The sequence below is a fragment of the Ranitomeya imitator genome, chromosome 5 (assembly GCF_032444005.1).
Source record: "Ranitomeya imitator isolate aRanImi1 chromosome 5, aRanImi1.pri, whole genome shotgun sequence".
Taxonomy (NCBI): Eukaryota; Metazoa; Chordata; class Amphibia; order Anura; family Dendrobatidae; genus Ranitomeya; species Ranitomeya imitator.
This window is the reverse complement of record NC_091286.1, coordinates 485,838,374-485,855,941: the sequence shown is the minus strand read 5'-3', so window position 1 is coordinate 485,855,941 and position 17,568 is coordinate 485,838,374.

Sequence of the window (17,568 nt, the reverse complement as noted above, 5' to 3'; positions counted from 1 at the left end):
GGCCCCATAAGATGCTCCATGAAGATATTTACCCCATATAGTGCTGCACAAACGTTGAATATGACCCCATAAGATGCTCCATAAAGATATTTGCCCCATATGCTGTTGCTGCGATTAAAAAAAAATGACATACTCACCTCTCGTCGCTCAGGCCCCCGGCACTTGCTATATTCACCTTTTCTCCCTTCCACTGCTGGGTGCCACTGTGTCTTCCCCATCCTCCGCACTGATGCTCAGGCAGAGGGTAGCACACACACTATTCGAGTCATCGCGCCCTCTGACCTGAGGACACGGAAGGCACAGCGGCACCGACGGTGAAACGAGGAACAGGTAAATATAGAGCACTGCCCCGCCATACTCACCTGCTCCCGACGTGGTCCCTGGATGTCCCTGGTTCTCCGGGTGCCAGCTGCTTCTTCCTGTATTGAGCAGTCACATGGTACCGCTCATTACAGTAATGAATATGCGGCCCCACCCCTATGGGAGTGGAGTGGGGTCCATATTCATTACTGTAATGAGCGGTACCATGTGACCACTCAATACAGGAAGAAGCTGTCAGCGCCCGGAGAACGAGGGATGTCCAGAGACCGCGCCAGGAGCAGGTGAGTATTATTAGACAGCTGCTGCTTCCCCTCCCCTGCCGACCCCTGGGAATGACTTGAGTATAAGCCGAGAGGGGCAATTTCAGCCTTAAAAAAATGGGCTGAAATTCTTGGCTTATACTCGAGTATATATGGTAGTCTGTGTCATTATTTCAAATAAAGGACTTTAGTCTGAGTGTGTGTTTTTTATACAATATCACTATGGGGTTAGTAACGGGGGTCTTATAGATGCCTTGATGCCTCTCCATTATTAATCTCTTGGCTTGATGTCACCAGACAATACAAAGGTGACATCAACCCCACAAATATGAACCCCACTTGCTATTGCCACAGGGCAAGTGAGAAGATCTGGGCAATGCACCAGATGTGGTGCATCTAATACATGTGTCTTTTCTGGGGTGGCTGCGGACTGCTATTTTTGGGCTGGAGTGTGCAAAATCCATGGCCCCTTACTAGTGTAAGAATACCAACCCCCAACTGTCAGCTTTAGCTTGGCTGGCTGTTAATCATGGGGGGAACATAGCCAAACAGAGCTTTAAAATTTTTGCTCATCTCTACTAGATGTTACCATCATCAATAGTGTTGAGCATTCCGATACCACAAGTAACGCGTATCGGCCGATATTTGCAGTATTAGAATTCCGATACCAAGTTCTGATACTTTCAGTATATCGGATACCGGAATCGGAAGTTCCCATAATTCAAAGAGCCAGAATTCAGCCAATGAGGAATCATTAGAAGTGTGGGCACATCCTGTTCTGCATGTTAGTCATGTAACTACTGGCATGGCTGTGATTGGCTGCTGAAATGATGTCATGGTGCACTATAAAAGTCGCCGCCTCCTTTTTGAGTTTACTCTGCTGTGAATTCAGTTAGGGACAGAACACTGTGTTCTGACTGAGGGCGAGATTTGAGATAGTGATTTGCTTCATTGCACTTTACCCAGGCTAATTTAGCTACCGCTGTGTGAGAACCTTGTTTTTGCCTTGCAGCACTGTTCACAGCTATCTGCAAGGTCTCTGTGTGAGTGCAACTCACACTGTTGTCTGTTCTACAGCCAGCGCTGGTTGTAGTCAGCTCAGCATGTGTCACTGCCTCATACTGTTCAATTGTCCTTTTTTGCATTAGTGCTGCCTGCAGCATATTTTTCCTGTTTTTCTCCTATTAGTGGGTTTCCATCAGTATCCTGCTAGATTGTGGAAAAACACTATATAGGAGTACATAGAGGAGCTTTTTTTGGCCTTGCAGCGCTGTTCATGGCTGTCCGCATGGTCTGTGTGTGAGTGCAGCTCACTCTGTAGTCTGTTCTGCCGCCACAGCCGGTTGTAGTCAGCTCAGGGTGCATCACTGCCTCATTCTGTTCCATTGTCCTTTTTTCAATTAGTGCTGCCTGCTGCACATTTTTTAAAATGTATCCTATTAGTGGGTTTCCATCCGTATCCTACTAGATTGTGGAAAAACACTATTTAGGAGTACATACAGGAGCTTTTTTTGGCCTTGCAGCACCATTCACGGCTGTCTGCATGGTCTGTGTGTGAGCACAGCTCACTCTGTAGTCTGTTCTGCGAAAAAAACAAAAAGTTAATAAAGTTCACCAAACACTCCACTTTACAGTTCTGTAGGCTACATTAGCTCATATTAAAGGCTAGACTTTAGAAATTTAGTGTTTCTTATACCTGTTAGAAGCTGTTCAGGATTAAGCACACTAAGCCCTTAGTACTTTTCTGCCTATCTTTATCAGTCTACCAAGATGAAGAAGGCAGGGAGTAAGGCACGCGGTCATGGGCGTGGGAAGGGAGAGGACGTGGGGATTCTGTGCCTGCTGCGGGCACCGGTGACCCATCATCCCCCAGTCCTTCATGCGCAGCTTTGTAGGAGATCACCGTACCCCGCTGCTGCGGGATGAACAAATTGAAGCTGTTGTCGGATTGATGGCAGCTAACACATCTACTTCAATTAGTGCCACATCCTCTCAGGCACAGAGCACTGAAGAGCACCCATCTATCTCTTCCCCACCTGCCGAAATGCCCAAGCAGTCAGAGGGCCAAGGACAGGAACCATCTCTACTTCTGTTCTCTGAATCTCTTGGCTTGGAAAGAGGGGGCCAAACAAGCAGCATTCAAAAGATGGAAGAAGAGGCAGTATGCAGTGATGCCCAACAGCTTTGTCTCTCTGAATCTGAAGAGGCTGGTGGGCCAGTGTCTCCGGTCAGCACACCTCAGTACGCATCTGATGATGAGACTCAGGTGCCACTTTCTGGTGCGTACTGTGCTGACGAGACTGCCCAGGAGAAGCAGTTGGTGGAAGAGGGTAGTGTAGATGATGAGGTCCTTGACCCATCATGGCGTGAGGTACAGGAAGGTGGTGGGAGCAGCTCTGAGGAAGAGATTCCCCGAATGGCCCAAAGAGGGAGAGGGAGGGGGAAGACTGCGTTACCTGTAGCCTCCACTTCGGCACCCATTAGAAGCATGCCTCTTCCAAAAGCCAAAACAGGTGCTCCCAAGACTTGCAGTGCCTGGTCCTTTTTTGACACAGTTGCAGATGACATTTGCTTTGTCCAATGCAAGCTGTGTCATCAGAAAGTCAAAAGAGGGAAAAGTGTCAGCAACCTCAATACCACAAATATGTGGAAACATGTGCGGACCAAGCACGTGGTGGAGTCACAAAAACACACTGAAGACCTAGGCCAACCAACAGCAGCACCTACCACCTCTTCAGCTCGTGTTGTAGCCTCTTCCTCCAGCTCACACACAGCTAGTTCGGCTTCCTCACAGGATCGCCAAGGAAGAACCTCTGGCACTGTTGTCCAGAGACCCAGTGTAATTCCACCCACAGCACCACGTTCCCAGTCATCCTCACACTCCCAGCCCAGTCTACAGCCATCGGTAGCACAGGCATGGGAGAAAAGGCGGCCACTCTCTGCAATCCACCCCCGAGCACAGGTTCTGAATGCTGGCATTGCAAAACTACTGTCCCTTGAAATGCTGTCATTCAGGCTGGTGGAGACTGAAACCTTCCGTAACTTGATGGCATTGGCAGTCCCACAATACAACGTGCCCAGCCGCTTTTATTTCAGCAGGCAAGCCATCCCTGCCCTGCAAAATCATGTGGAGGGAAACATTAAACATGCGCTACTAAACGCCGTTAGTAGCAAGGTCCACCTCACCACCGATGCGTGGACCAGTCACCATGGACAGGGACAATACCTTTCCCTCACTGCCCATTGGGTCAATGTTGTGGAGCCGGGTACATATCGTGCAAGTGGCGCTGTACGTGTTCTGCCAACTCCAAGGATTGCAGGAATCCAGTCTGTACACAATGCCTCCTTATACTCCAGTTCCTCTGAATCATCGCTGCAATAGCCGTCACGGTCTACCTCCACCTTGACCCGTGAACGCTTACCAGTTACGACCGATATGAGCACAGCCGTGGCCAAATGTCAACAGGCCATACTGAAATTAATTTCTTTGGGGAATCGAAGCCACACAGCGCAGGAGCTCTAGAATGCCATCAAGCAGGAGAACGACGTGTGGTTTGTGCCAGCGAATGTCCAGCCAGGCATGGTAGTGTGTGACAATGGCCGAAATCTAGTGGCAGCTCTGGGCCTAGGCAACCTCACTCACATCTCATGTCTGGCACATGTGCTCAACTTGGTCGTGCAGAGTTTTTTGAGGGACTATCCGGATCTTGATGCACTGCTGCACAAGGTGCGCCTAGAGTGTGCTCACTTGCGGCGTTCCAGCATGGCAAGATCGCACTTTGCAGCTCTGCAGCGCTGATTCCACCTTCGGGAACACCACATCATATGTGACCTACCCACCAGGTGGAATTCAATGTTACATATGTTGGAGCGGTTGTGTGAGCAGCAGCCAGCAGTAATGGAGTACCAGCTGCATCAGGCGCAAAGAAGTTCAGACTTCACAACCGCTGAGTGAACCACTATGAAGGACATCTGCCAGGTTTTGCATGCCTTCCATGATTCCTTGTGGATGGCGAGTGCAGATGATGCACTAGTCAGCATGACTGTCCCCCTTACTTGCCTGCTTGAAAGAACACTGCAAGCTATAAGGGATGAGGTTGTGGAAGAGGTGAAGGATGAGGAGTCACAAATGCCATCTGCTTCTGGACAGTCTGGGCGACCTGGTTCCTCACAAAGGCCTAGGCAGGGGACTCTTTGTGAGGAGGTTGAGGAGGAGTCAATGGAGGAGGAAGACATCTGTCCTGCGGAGGGAGTTACACAATGCTCCAGTAGTCAGTAGCAAGGGTGGGGCGATGTAGAGCAGGAAGAGATCACGCCTCAAGCAGGGGACTGCGTTTTTTGGCCAGTTTGCAGTCTGCAGCACATGGTTGATTTCATGCTGCAGTGCCTGAGAAACGACCGCCGCATCGCCCACATTCTCAACACGGCTGATTATTGGGTGTACACCCTCCTAGATCCACACTACCAGGACAACTTACAAAGCCTCATCACACCAGTGAACCAGGAGCGTAAAATGCGGGAGTACCAAGACACACTGGTGCATTCCATCATCTTCTCCAGTCCAACTGAGAGCAGCACTGCTAGTGCATTACAAAGCAGCTCAGTGAGTTGAGGCAGTGGTGGAAGCTCGGCACAAACAGGGAGCAGAATCAGTGCCTCAGCACAAGGCAAGACCAGTATGGTCCAACTGTGGTAAACTTTTGTGTGCCCGTCACAAATGTCTACACCATAACAGACGGCTCCAGTCAGTAGGAGGCAACGTTTCATCAGATGGTGACAGACTACATGTCTTGCCCTCTCAGTGTACTCCCACACGGCTTTTCCCCCTTCAAGTTTTGGGTCTCTAAGCTGGATACATGGCCAGAGCTTAGCCAGTATGCATTGGAGGTGCTGGCTTGCCCTGCTGCTAGTGCATTATCGGAACACGTCTTTAGTGCCGCAGGTGGTGTACTAACAGATCGTCGCATGCAACTATCCTCAAATATCGTTGACCGGCTTACTTTTCTGAAAATGAACAAGGCCTGGAACTCGTAGGAATTTGCCACTCCTCTTCCAGATTAAATACTTGGTTGGTAAAATATTTGAAGGGTTTCTGAGGGATGTTATTCTGGATTATCTCAATGAGAATAACTGTTTAACCCCATATCAGCATGGGTTTATGAGAAATCGCTCCTGTCAAACCAATTTAATCAGTTTTTATGAAGAGGTAAGCTATAGGCTGGACCACGGTGAGTCATTGGACGTGGTATATCTCGATTTTTCCAAAGCGTTTGATACCGTGCCGCACAAGAGGTTGGTACACAAAATGAGAATGCTTGGTCTGGGGGAAAATGTGTGTAAATGGGTTAGTAACTGGCTTAGTGAAAGAAAGCAGAGGGTGGTTATAAATAGTATAGTCTCTAACTGGGTCGCTGTGACCAGTGGGGTACCGCAGGGGTCGGTATTGGAACCTGTTCTCTTCAAAATATTCATTATTGATCTAGTAGAAGGTTTACACAGTAAAATATCGATATTTGCAGATGATACAAAACTATGTAAAGCAGTTAATACAAGAGAAGATAGTATTCTGCTACAGATGGATCTGGATAAGTTGGAAATTTGGGCTGAAAGGTGGCAGATGAGGTTTAACAATGATATATGTAAGGTTATACACATGGGAAGAAGGAATCAATATCACCATTACACACTGAACAGGAAACCACTGGGTAAATCTGACAGGGAGAAGGACTTGGGGATCCTAGTTAATGATAAACTTACCTGGAGCAGCCAGTGCCAGGCAGCAGCTGCCAAGGCAAACAGGATCATGGGGTGCATTAAAAGAGGTCTGGATACACATGATGAGAGCATTATACTGCCTCTGTACAAATCCCTAGTTAGACCGCATATGGAGTACTGTGTCCAGTTTTGGGCACCGGTGCTCAGGAATTATATAATGGAACTAGAGAGAGTACAAAGGAGGGCAACAAAATTAATAAAGGGGATGGGAGAACTACAATACCCGGATAGATTAGCGAAATTAGGATTATTTAGTCTAGAAAAAAGACGACTGAGGGGCGATCTAATAACCATGTATAAGTATATAAGGGGACAATACAAATATCTCGCTGAGGATCTGTTTATACCAAGGAAGGTGACGGGCACAAGGGGGCATTCTTTGCATCTGGAGGAGAGAAGGTTTTTCCACCAACATAGAAGAGGATTCTTTACTGTTAGGGCAGTGAGAATCTGGAATTGCTTGCCTGAGGAGGTGGTGATAGCGAACTCAGTCGAGGGGTTCAAGAGAGGCCTGGATGTCTTCCTGGAGCAGAACAATATTGTATCATACAATTATTAGGTTCTGTAGAAGGACGTAGATCTGGGGATTTATTATGATGGAATATAGGCTGAACTGGATGGACAAATGTCTTTTTTCGGCCTTACTAACTATGTTACTATGTTACTATGTTAACAGTATCCAGGTCTCCTGCTGTGTTCATGTTTCTACCACCTGAACTATAATCCCTGGGCTCCATCACCGCCAGTTGCTGCTCAGAAGTGCTGTCTGCACAGTCAACACATGACTGTTGTGAGTTCCGTTCTGGAGCTCCCTCCTGTGGTTGCTAATGGTATTTTTGCGAGTTCTGCCCTTGGGCTCCCTCTGGTGGTTTCGAGTGGAACTGCTGCTCCGTTAGGTGGCTGTAGCAGCTGCCTTCACTAATCGCCTTGCCTGGGTTTGTTATTTAAACCTGCTCTGGGCTTTAGTCCATGCCTGCTGTCAATGTTCTTGGTTGGATTTGATTCTTCCCTTGGATGTCTCATATGGCCAGTCCTTGTCTGCAAAAGATAAGTTTTGCTAGTTTTGTTTGTCCATTTGTTTGGACTCTATTGCTTGCATTTTGTCTCTTTTGTCCAGCTTGTCACTATGTCTTATTCAGGCTAGCTGGAAGCTCTGGGAAAGCAGATTTGCCCCTCCACACCGTGAGTCGGTGTGGAGTTCATTTTTGTAAACTCTGCGTGGATTTTGTAGTTTTTTATACTGACCGCACAGTATCCTTTGCTCTTTGTCTATCTAGTTTAGTTTTGGCCTCCCTTTGCTGAAATCTAATTTCATTTCTGTGTTCGTCATTTCCCTTTCCTTTCACAGTCAATATTTGTGGGGGACTGTCTTTCCTTTTGGGGGTTTCTCTGAGGCAAGATAATAATAATAATAATAATAATAATAATAATTTTTATTTATATAGCGCCAACATATTCCGCAGCGCTTTACAAATTCTAGAGGGGACTTGTACAGACAATAGACATTACAGCATAACAGAAATACAGTTCAAAACAGATACCAGGAGGAATGAGGGCGCTGCTCGCAAGCTTACAAACTATGAGGAAAAGGGGAGACACGAGAGGTGGATGGTAACAATTGCTTTAGTTATTTGGACCAGCCATAGTGTAAGGCTCGGGTGTTCATGTAAAGCTGCATGAACCAGTTAACTGCCTAAGTATGTAGCAGTACAGACACAGAGGGCTATTAACTGCATAAAGTGAATGAGAACATAATGCGAGGAACCTGATTTTTTTTTTTTAAATAAGATAGCTTTCTATTTCCTTCTTTAGGGGTAGTTATATCTGAGGCTGTGACGAGGTGTCTAGGGAGTGTCAGGAACATCCCACGGCTATTTCTAGTTGTGCTGTTAGGATTAGGGACTGCGGTCAGTAGAGATACCACCTTCTCAGAGCTCGTTCCATGTTGCGTTTTAGCCACCAGGTCATAACACATGACCTAGTGTTTTTGGGTTTCAGTAACATCAGCTGATCCCCTGCTGTGTATCCGGCAATTGCTCCTGCTACCTCCACACTCACACTGCTACAGAAATTAAAGGGAACCTGTTCCCCCCAGGCGTTTGTAACTGAAAGAGCCACCTTGTGTAGCACAAATGCTGCACCAGGAAAAGGTGGCTCTTTTAGTTATGCTCCTTGCACACGCTGAACATAACACTTATAAAATATGTGTCCCCTCATACCATGAAACCGCCCGGGAGGTGGGACTTTCCTTGGTAATGAGACACAGCACAGCCGGCATTTATACCCCCTTGGCGCTGGGCGCCGCCCCCTCAGCGTTGTTTGAACCTGTCCCAGAGCCTGCGCTGTTATGTAGATTGTAAGCTCTCACGAGCAGGGTCGTCTTATTTTGCTTTAATTATTGTATTGTTAACGTTGTTACTTATGACTTTTGTGTTTGAAACTGTTAAACTGTAAAGCGCTGCGGAATATGTTGGCGCTATATAAATAAAGATTATTATTATTATGCGCAGTTAGCGCTGCCCGTCTTCTGACATCATTTGCTTGATTCTGCTTCTCCTGGATTCCCTGGGCTCCAACACCACCAGTTGGTGCTCTGAAGTGCTGTCTGCACAGAGACAAACACTCCCTCCCATGTTAGTGGAGTTCAGTAACATCAGCTGCTCCCCTGCTGTGTATCTGGCAATTGCTCCTGCAATCTCCACACTCACACTACTGCAGATTTGATCTTGCTCCAATTGGGCCTCCGCCTACACTCTGTTTCTTCTGTAATCCCTGGGCTCCAACACCACCAGTTACTGCCCAGAAATGCTGTCTGCACAGTCAACACTTGCTGCCATGTTATTGGGTTTAGTTACATCAGCTGATCCCCAGCGCTGTATCCGGCAATTGCTCTTGCTACCTCCACACTCACACTGCTACAGAAATTAACGGGAACCTGTCCCCCCCAGGCGTTTGTAACTGAAAGAGCCACCTTGTGCAGCACTAATGCTTCCCAAAGAAAAGGTGGCTCCTTGCACACGCTGAACTAAACACTTTTAAAATGTGTCCCCTCATACCGTGAAACTGTCCCGGAGGTGGGACTTTCCTTCGTAATGAGACGGAGCACAGCTATCATTCATACCCCCATGGCACCGGGCACCGCCTCCTCAGCATTGTTTTAATCTGTCCCGGAGCCTGCGCTGTTATGTTAAACCTTGGGCATGGGCAGTTAGCACTGCCCATCTTCTGACATCATTTGGTGTCAGGCTGACTGCGCCTGTGCTGTGCGCTGCCCGAGATCCCTCCTCGCAGTGTCTTCTAATTTATTCACACTGTGGGGCTGGGATTCATGGCCATGCGCAGTGCATATCTTTGCCTGTCACTCATCTCCTTCCGCCTGCTTCACCGGTGCAAGGGGGTATGAATGACAGCTGTGCCCCATATGATTTGGAAGGAAAGTCCCGCCTCCAGGACTTTCACAGTATGAGGGGACACATTTTATAAGTGTAAGTTCAGTGTGTGCAAGGAGCATAACTAAAAGAGCCACCTTGTCCTTGTGCAGCACTACTGCTTCACAAGGTGGCTCTTTAAGTTACTAATGTCTGGGTGGGTTAAAGGTTCCCTTTCAAATTGCTCCAATTAGGCCTCGGCCTACACTTTGCTTCTCCTGGATTCCCTGGGCTCCAACACCGCCAGTTGCTGCCCGGAAGTGCTGTCCGCACAGTCAACAGTTGCTCCTCTGTTATTGAGGTTCAGTAATGCCAGCTGCTCCCCTACTGTGTGTGTGGCAAGTTCTCCTGCCAGTCTCTTGCATTGACCCTGGACTCCAACACCGCCAGTTGCTGCCCGGAAGTGCTGTCCGCACAGTCAACAGTTGCTCCGCTGTTATTGGGGTTCAGTAACATCAGCTGATCCCCTGATGTGTGTGTGGCAAGTTCTCCTGCCAGTTTTTTGCATTGACCCTGGGCTCCAACACCGCCAGTTGCTGCCTGGAAGTGCTGTCCGCACAGTTAACAGTTGCTCCTCTGTTATTGGGGTTTAGTAAGGCCAGCTGCTCCCCTGCTGTGTGTGCGGCAAGTTCTCCTGCCAGTTTCTTGCATTGACCCTGGGCTCCAACACTGCCAGTTGCTGCTCGGAAGTGCTGTCCACACAGTCAACACTTGATGCCATGTTATTAGGGTTCAGTAATGTCAGCTGATCCCCAGCTTTGTATCCGACAATTGCTCCTGCTCCCTCCACACTCACACTACTACAGAAATTAAAGGGAACCTGTCCCCCCCAGGCATTTGTAACTGAAAGAGCCACCTTGTGCTGCATTTGGACAAGTTGGCTCATTTAGTTATTTTCCTTGCACACGCTGAACTAAACACTTATAAAATGTGCCCCCTCATACCGTGAAAGTCCCGGAGGCGGGACTTTCTTTGCTAATCAGATGGGGCACAGCTGTCATTCATACCCCCTTGGCGCCGTGCACCGCCTCCTGACTGTGGTTTGTTTCTGTCCCGGAGCCTGCGCTGTTATGTTAACCCTTGGCTATACGCAGTTAGCGCTGCCCATCTTCTGACAACATTTGATGTCAGGTTAACTGCGCCTCTGCGTTTGCGCTGCCCGAGAACCCGCCCTGAAGTGTCTTCTGATTTATGCACACTGCGGGGCTTGGATTTATGGGCATGCGCAGTGCATATCTTTGCCTCTCACTCATCTCCTTCCGCCTTCTTCAGACTGTGCAGCGTCACGGCCGTGACATGTGATTAGGGATCAACTGATGCCACACAGTCTGAAGAAGGCGGAAGGAGATGAGTGAGAGGCAAAGATATGCACTGCACATGCCCATGAATCCCGGCCCCGCAGTGTGAATAAATCAGAAGACACTGCGTGGCGGGATCTCGGGCAGCACGACCACAGAGGCACAGTTAGCATGACACCAAAAGATGTTAGAAGATGGGCAGCGCTAACTGCGCATGGCCAAGGGATGACATAACAGCGGGACAGAAAAAAACAATACTCAGGAGGCTGCGCCCGGCGCCAAGGGGGTATGAATGAAGGCTGTGCTTCCTCTTATTAAGAAGGAAAGTCCCACCTCCAAGACGGTTTCACGGTATGAGGGGCGACATTTTATAAGTGTTTCGTTCAGCCTGTGCAAGGAGCATAACTAAAAGAGACACCTTTTCCTTGTGCAGCATTACTGCTGCACAAAGTGGCTCTTCTAGTTGCTAACGTTTGGGCAGTTAAAGGTTCCCTTTCAACTTGCTCCAATTAGGCCTCAGCCTACATTCTGTTTATCATGTAATCCCTGGGCTCCAACATTGCCAGTTGCTGCTCAGAAGTGTCTTTGGCATGGGTACTCCCTCCTGCCCAGCCTGGTTCCAGCACGCCAGCTGTTTCCGGGTAGTGTCAAGGTCGCTTTGGCTCAAATACTTTGTCCTGTCGTGTTGCGGTCAGGTTAGCCGACTCTATGGTGCCTGCAGTTTAGGTGCTTCCTATGTGGGCTGCGGGAACTGGCAATCAAGGCTGGTTCCGTAGTGCCAATAGAACAAGCTCCCCCTGTAAGACTGTGGGTTTTCGGTAACTACGGATGGAACGCGGCCTAGCAATATTTTTTTTCTGTGGACCTTCTGCTGCCTATCTGAGTTCCAGCACCATTAGCTGGTTCTTAGAAAGACCATCTTGAATAGGTCCCCCTGGTTCCAGTACCATCAGCTGGTTCCGGGCAGAGTCTTTGACTTAGGTGCATCCTTCTGGGTATCCGAGTTCCATCAACATCAGGTGATCCTTGGTAGTGCTTTCTGGCACGGGTACCTCGTGCTTAGTAACCGGGTTCCAGTAATGTCAGCTGGTCCTTGGTTGTTCCATTGGCTCTTGTACCGTCTGCTACCCATCTGGGTTCCAGTACCATCAGCTGCTTCTCAGCAGTATCTTTTGCTCTTGTACCTTCTGCTCCCCATCCTGGTTCCAGTACCGTCAGCTGGTTCCGGGCAGAGCCTTTGGCTTAGGTGCCTCCTTCTGGGTATCTGAGTTCCACCAACGTCTGGTGGTCCTTGGTAGTGCTTTCTGGCACAGGTACCTCCTGCTTAGTAACTGGTTTCCAGTACCGTCAGCTGGTCCTCGGTTTTTCCATTGGCTCTTGTACCTTCGGCAACTCTTCCGGGTTCCAGTACCGTCAGCTTGTTCTCGGCAGTGTCTTTGGCACAGGTACTCCCTCCTGCCCAGTCTGGTTCCAGCATGCCAGCTGTTTCCGGGTAGTGTCAAGGTCACTTTGCCTCCAATATGCTGTCCTGTCGTGTTGCGGTCGGGTTAGCTGACTCTATGGTGCCTGCAGTTTAGGTGCATCTTATGTGGGCTGCGGGAACTGGCAATCAAGGCTGGTTCCATAGTGCCAGTAGGACAAGCTCCCCCTGTAGAACTGTGGGTTTTTGGGAACTACGGCCAGATCACGGCCTAGCAATTTTTTTTCCTGTGGACCTTCTGCTGCCTATCTGAGTTCCAGCACCATTATCTGGTTCTTAGGAAGACAATCTTGAATAGGTCCCCCTTGTTCCAGTATAGTCAGCTGGTTCTGGGAAGAGCCTGTGGCTTAGGTGCCTCCTTCTGGGTATCCGAGTTCCACCAATGTCAGGTGGTCCTTGGTAGTGCTTTCTGGCACGGGTACCTCCTGCTTAGTAACCAGGTTCCAGTAACGTCAGCTGGTCCTCGGTTGTTCCATTGGCTCTTGCACCTTCTGCTACCCATCCGGGTTCCAGTACCATCAGCTGGTTCTCGACAGTGTCTTTTGCTCTTGAACCTTCTGCTCCCCATCCTGGTTCCAGTACCGTCAGCTGGTTTCGGGCAGAGCCTTTGGCTTAGGTGCCTCCTTCTGGGTATCCGAGTTCCACCAACATCAGGTGGTCCTTGGTAGTGCTTTCTGGCACGGGTACCTCCTGCTTAGTAACCATGTTCCAGTAACGTCAGCTGGTCCTCGGTAGTTCCATTGGCTCTTGGACCTTCGGGCAGCCATCCGGGTTCCAGTTGAAGGAAAAAAGAAAAAGTCGTTCCAGCTCCATATTAGTAAAATCCAGGCTTGAAACTTTATTATGCCAATATAAAAGCAGTGGGACAATGCTCTCCAGATGCACACCGGGACACAAGCGACGCGTTTCGATCACTACGGATCTTTATCAAAGCTAAGTTCCAGTACCGTCAGCTGGTTCTCAGCAGTTCCTCAGCCTTCTTGTACCTTCTGCTACAATTCCAATTTCAAGACCCTAAAGACGACGACCCTGAAGACCACCCCAAAGAAGGATGATGACCCCGGAGACGACGACCCCGGAGACGACGACCCCGGAGATGACGACCCCGAAGACGACGACCCTGGAGATGACGACCCTTAAGACCTAGAAGCAGAAGAACAAGAAGCTGCAGAACAAAGAGCAGAAGAACATTAAGCATAAGACTAAAATCAGAGCAAAAGATATTATCTAAATTATAAGCAGAAGAAGACTAAGCAGTGTATGGCGGTGAGTCCGTTCCACCTTGTGGAGCCCCTGGAAAAAGCCTGCTGCTGCAGGCCAAACTGAACGCGGACAAATCCTGTTGTTAATCTTTTGTGACAGGCAGAACGGAAGGTGTAATCTTCAAACTTTTGTAAATAACAACTACAGGAATGCCTGTCACAAATAAGAATATGATGAAGAAGAAGATGAAGAAGTAGAATATGAAGAAGAATAATAGTTGAATAAAAAGAATATGAAGAATGTAAAAAAAAAGAATAATAGGAGGAAGGTGAAGAAGAAGATGAATAAGGTGAAGAAGAAGTTGATGAAAAAAGATACTGCTGCTGAGGATGATGAAGAAGAAAGCGTGGGAAAAGTAAAAAAGAAGGTGAAGAGCATGGAATTAGTGAAAACATAAATATCTGACAAAATGTAAAAAATCTTAACATAGTCATTATGTTTGTAACTCCGAACGTCTTAAAAAAAATATTAATTCCTGCTATTCCATTTGATTGGGCTAAACCTCTATGCATTTAATGTCTCCTCCACCTCCCCCAATACATCCTACATTATTCTTAGTTGTTTTCCTTCATGTAGAATTAATCTACAAGGAAAGAAAGGGTTTATTTTAATTCCGATATTTTTGTCCCATTGACTTGCATTGGTATCGGGTATCGGCGATATCCGATATTTTTTGAATATCGGCCGATCCAATTCGATACCGATATTTCCGAATATCGGAAGGTATTGCTCAACACTAATCATGAATAATAAACCAGGTACTGCAAATCGCTTTACACCAACTCTACTATTTATTTATGCCTAGCAGTAATATCTGACCATGTTCATTTCTGTGCAGCATCATAATATGGTCCATGTAAAGTATATATCTCTATTCCTACTAGATTTGCATCCGGCCTAGGGTCCACAGCTGCAGAGGCAGAATATATAGATATATTTTATTTAAAAAAATCTTTGATATCACTATACTATCAGTGTACTCATTTGGAATTAACACTATACCAAATCAAATATTTGTTTTCTTATTTTATTCTGCATGCAATTTTTATAGTAACACTAGAAGCACACTGCAAATGTAGAAGTATTTTAAAGATCATATGAAGCATAGTGCAGTTCATAAATAAAACACTTATAGCAATCACCGGAGAACATTAGTATCCAGTGTGAATTACTCTACCTAGGGAACAGCATGCCTTTCTAATTGTGGATCCATTCAGAGGTATTTTCCATCTCAGGGCACATGTTTCACAGGCAGGATGTATTTCTAAACCGTGAGAGCAAGCTATAGCTGGTATCTATTTTTGGTGTTGGTCTGCTGTGAATGTGCAATATGCTTAGCATTTATAAAATTGGTTAGTTAGTAAGCTGCAGTCAATAAATACTCAAAATGGTTTTATTTCTCACTCAAAACATACCTTGTTAAAATGTTTTACTGTATATTTATGTACATATACACAAATAGATAAAATAAATAAATAATATATATACTGTACATATACATAGAAACACACCACATCTATATGATGGAAAGCATATGGCTAACAAATGATATTTTATATCATAATGCAAGTCATTTACATATTCATTTTCCAAAGATGAAGTGCAATTTTACATTTGGTTCAACATATGTAAATATATGTTTATATATCTGAGAATAAAATATAGATCATTCACATGGTATTTTATTTTTATTTGGTTGGATTTACCCACAATGGATTGAGGCATGTTTTGGAGCTTTTATTGTCATTTTTTTAGTGGCTTTTAAAATTCAATGCGCTCTCTGATCTATTTATTGGGAGCTATGTGTCCTACATGCTTTCATATATAACTAGTGATGAGCAAATATTTTTGGCACTATTCGTTACTCGTGCAAATATTATGGTATTTGGGCTATTCTTTACTCTGTGAGTAATTTGCTATAAAACCCAGTATATTCGAATGACCCATGACTCAGCATGTTTGGTGCTTTTTTGGCAGCCAATGAACATGCTGGGCTTGATTGCCAATCACAGTAATGCCGACACCATCTTTGGTGTGGTATTACTATGATTGGCTGCCCGAACACCAGGTGTTTGTTGCGCTGTCATGTGCATGACAGCTCAGCAAACACAGCTTCTGATTGGTGGTGAAATCATCACCATCGGCCAGAGAACCGTAGTTAACATGCTGTAAAAAAGATATTGTGAGTGTGCAACTGTGATCGGAGGTATAAAGTTCACTGCCGGTCACTGGCGTCAGCTGATGGAACTGCAGCTCCTATCGGCCGGAGCCTGCTGCCGCTAATGCTGCCTGTTTTTTTCATTTTTTGACTAGCACTTGCTTATTTACTGTGACTTTTTTACAACAGAGTATTTTTTTACCTCTCTGTGCGCTTTTGTGTCTTCAAGTTCTTTGGTGGTGTGAACAGGTTTCTACAGAATTGTTCGCTGTGCAGGTGGCCCATGTGTTTTTGGTTTTATAATAATTGGGAGAGCAGGAGTGGCTGAAAAGGAGTATTCATCAGCCGGCTTCTGTGCTCTAAATAAATAATAATAAAAAAAACGACATGGATTCCCCTGTATTTTTAATAACCAGCCAGGCAAAACTCACAGCTGGGGGCTGCAACTCTTAGCTGTCAGCTTCAGCAAGTCTGGTTATCAAGATTCAAGAGGGGTCCCCAAGCAATAATTTTTATTATTTAAATAATAACAATACAAAGGTGACACCAAACCCACAAACATGAACCCCACTTGCCACTGCTACAGGTCAAGTGGGAAGAGCTGGGCAAATTGCCGGAATTGACAGATGCATCTTTTATGGTCAGCTCTGGGCTTCTATTTTTAGGCTGCGAGGGGCAATATCCATGGCCCCTTACCAGCCTCAGAATACTAGCTACCAGCTGTCTGCTTTAGCAAGGTTGGTTGTCAAAAATGAGGGAAAACTCCACGCTGTTTTTTTTATTTTTTATTTAAATAAATTAAAAATATGGCTTGGCGACCCCTCTATTCTTGATAACCAGCCTTGCTAACACTGAAATATGAGGGTTGCAGCCCCCAGTTCTCAGTTTTTCCTGGCTGGTTATAGAAAATATAGGGGAACCCACGCCATTTTTTTTCATGTATTTATTTATAGCGCAGGCGGTGGGTGAAGAATACTCCCAATAGCCGCTCTTGCTGTCACTATTATTAGCGGCAGCAAGTGTAGGCTGATTGGCGTAATAGTCCCAAAAGCCACTATCTGCTGTCATTGTTCTCACTTGAACACAACTCCCATCATTCTCCCCTGCTCGCACTTATTGCTGGTGGAGCAGGGGAGAATGATGAGAGTCGTCTTCAGCACCAGGGAACAGCGCTTACTGTACTGTAGCTTTACTGGCATCCGCTGCATGGTACTGATGTGGCACACCGTTGCCACACGTGTGCCACACGTATTACACACACGGACAATGACATCTCTGGTACTGATTTGACGTTAGCACATGGCCACGCGCAAGTATGTTAGCGTCGGCTGGACGGCAGTTATGAAATAGCCCCAACGGTATCCCCTGATGAAAAGTAAACAAAACGCGTTGGGACCAAAGGAGGGGGAAAGGGTCCATCGCCATTATTGGAACAAGATATCACGCTGTAGAATGGTTCCAGGGGGGTGAGATCGTTCTTTATATACATGTGACAGGTATAGTTGAGATGGATTCTTGTAGATATTATGAGTAATATATAGTCAATGCATCTTGTGAATATTATAGGAAATATTGCATACTGACT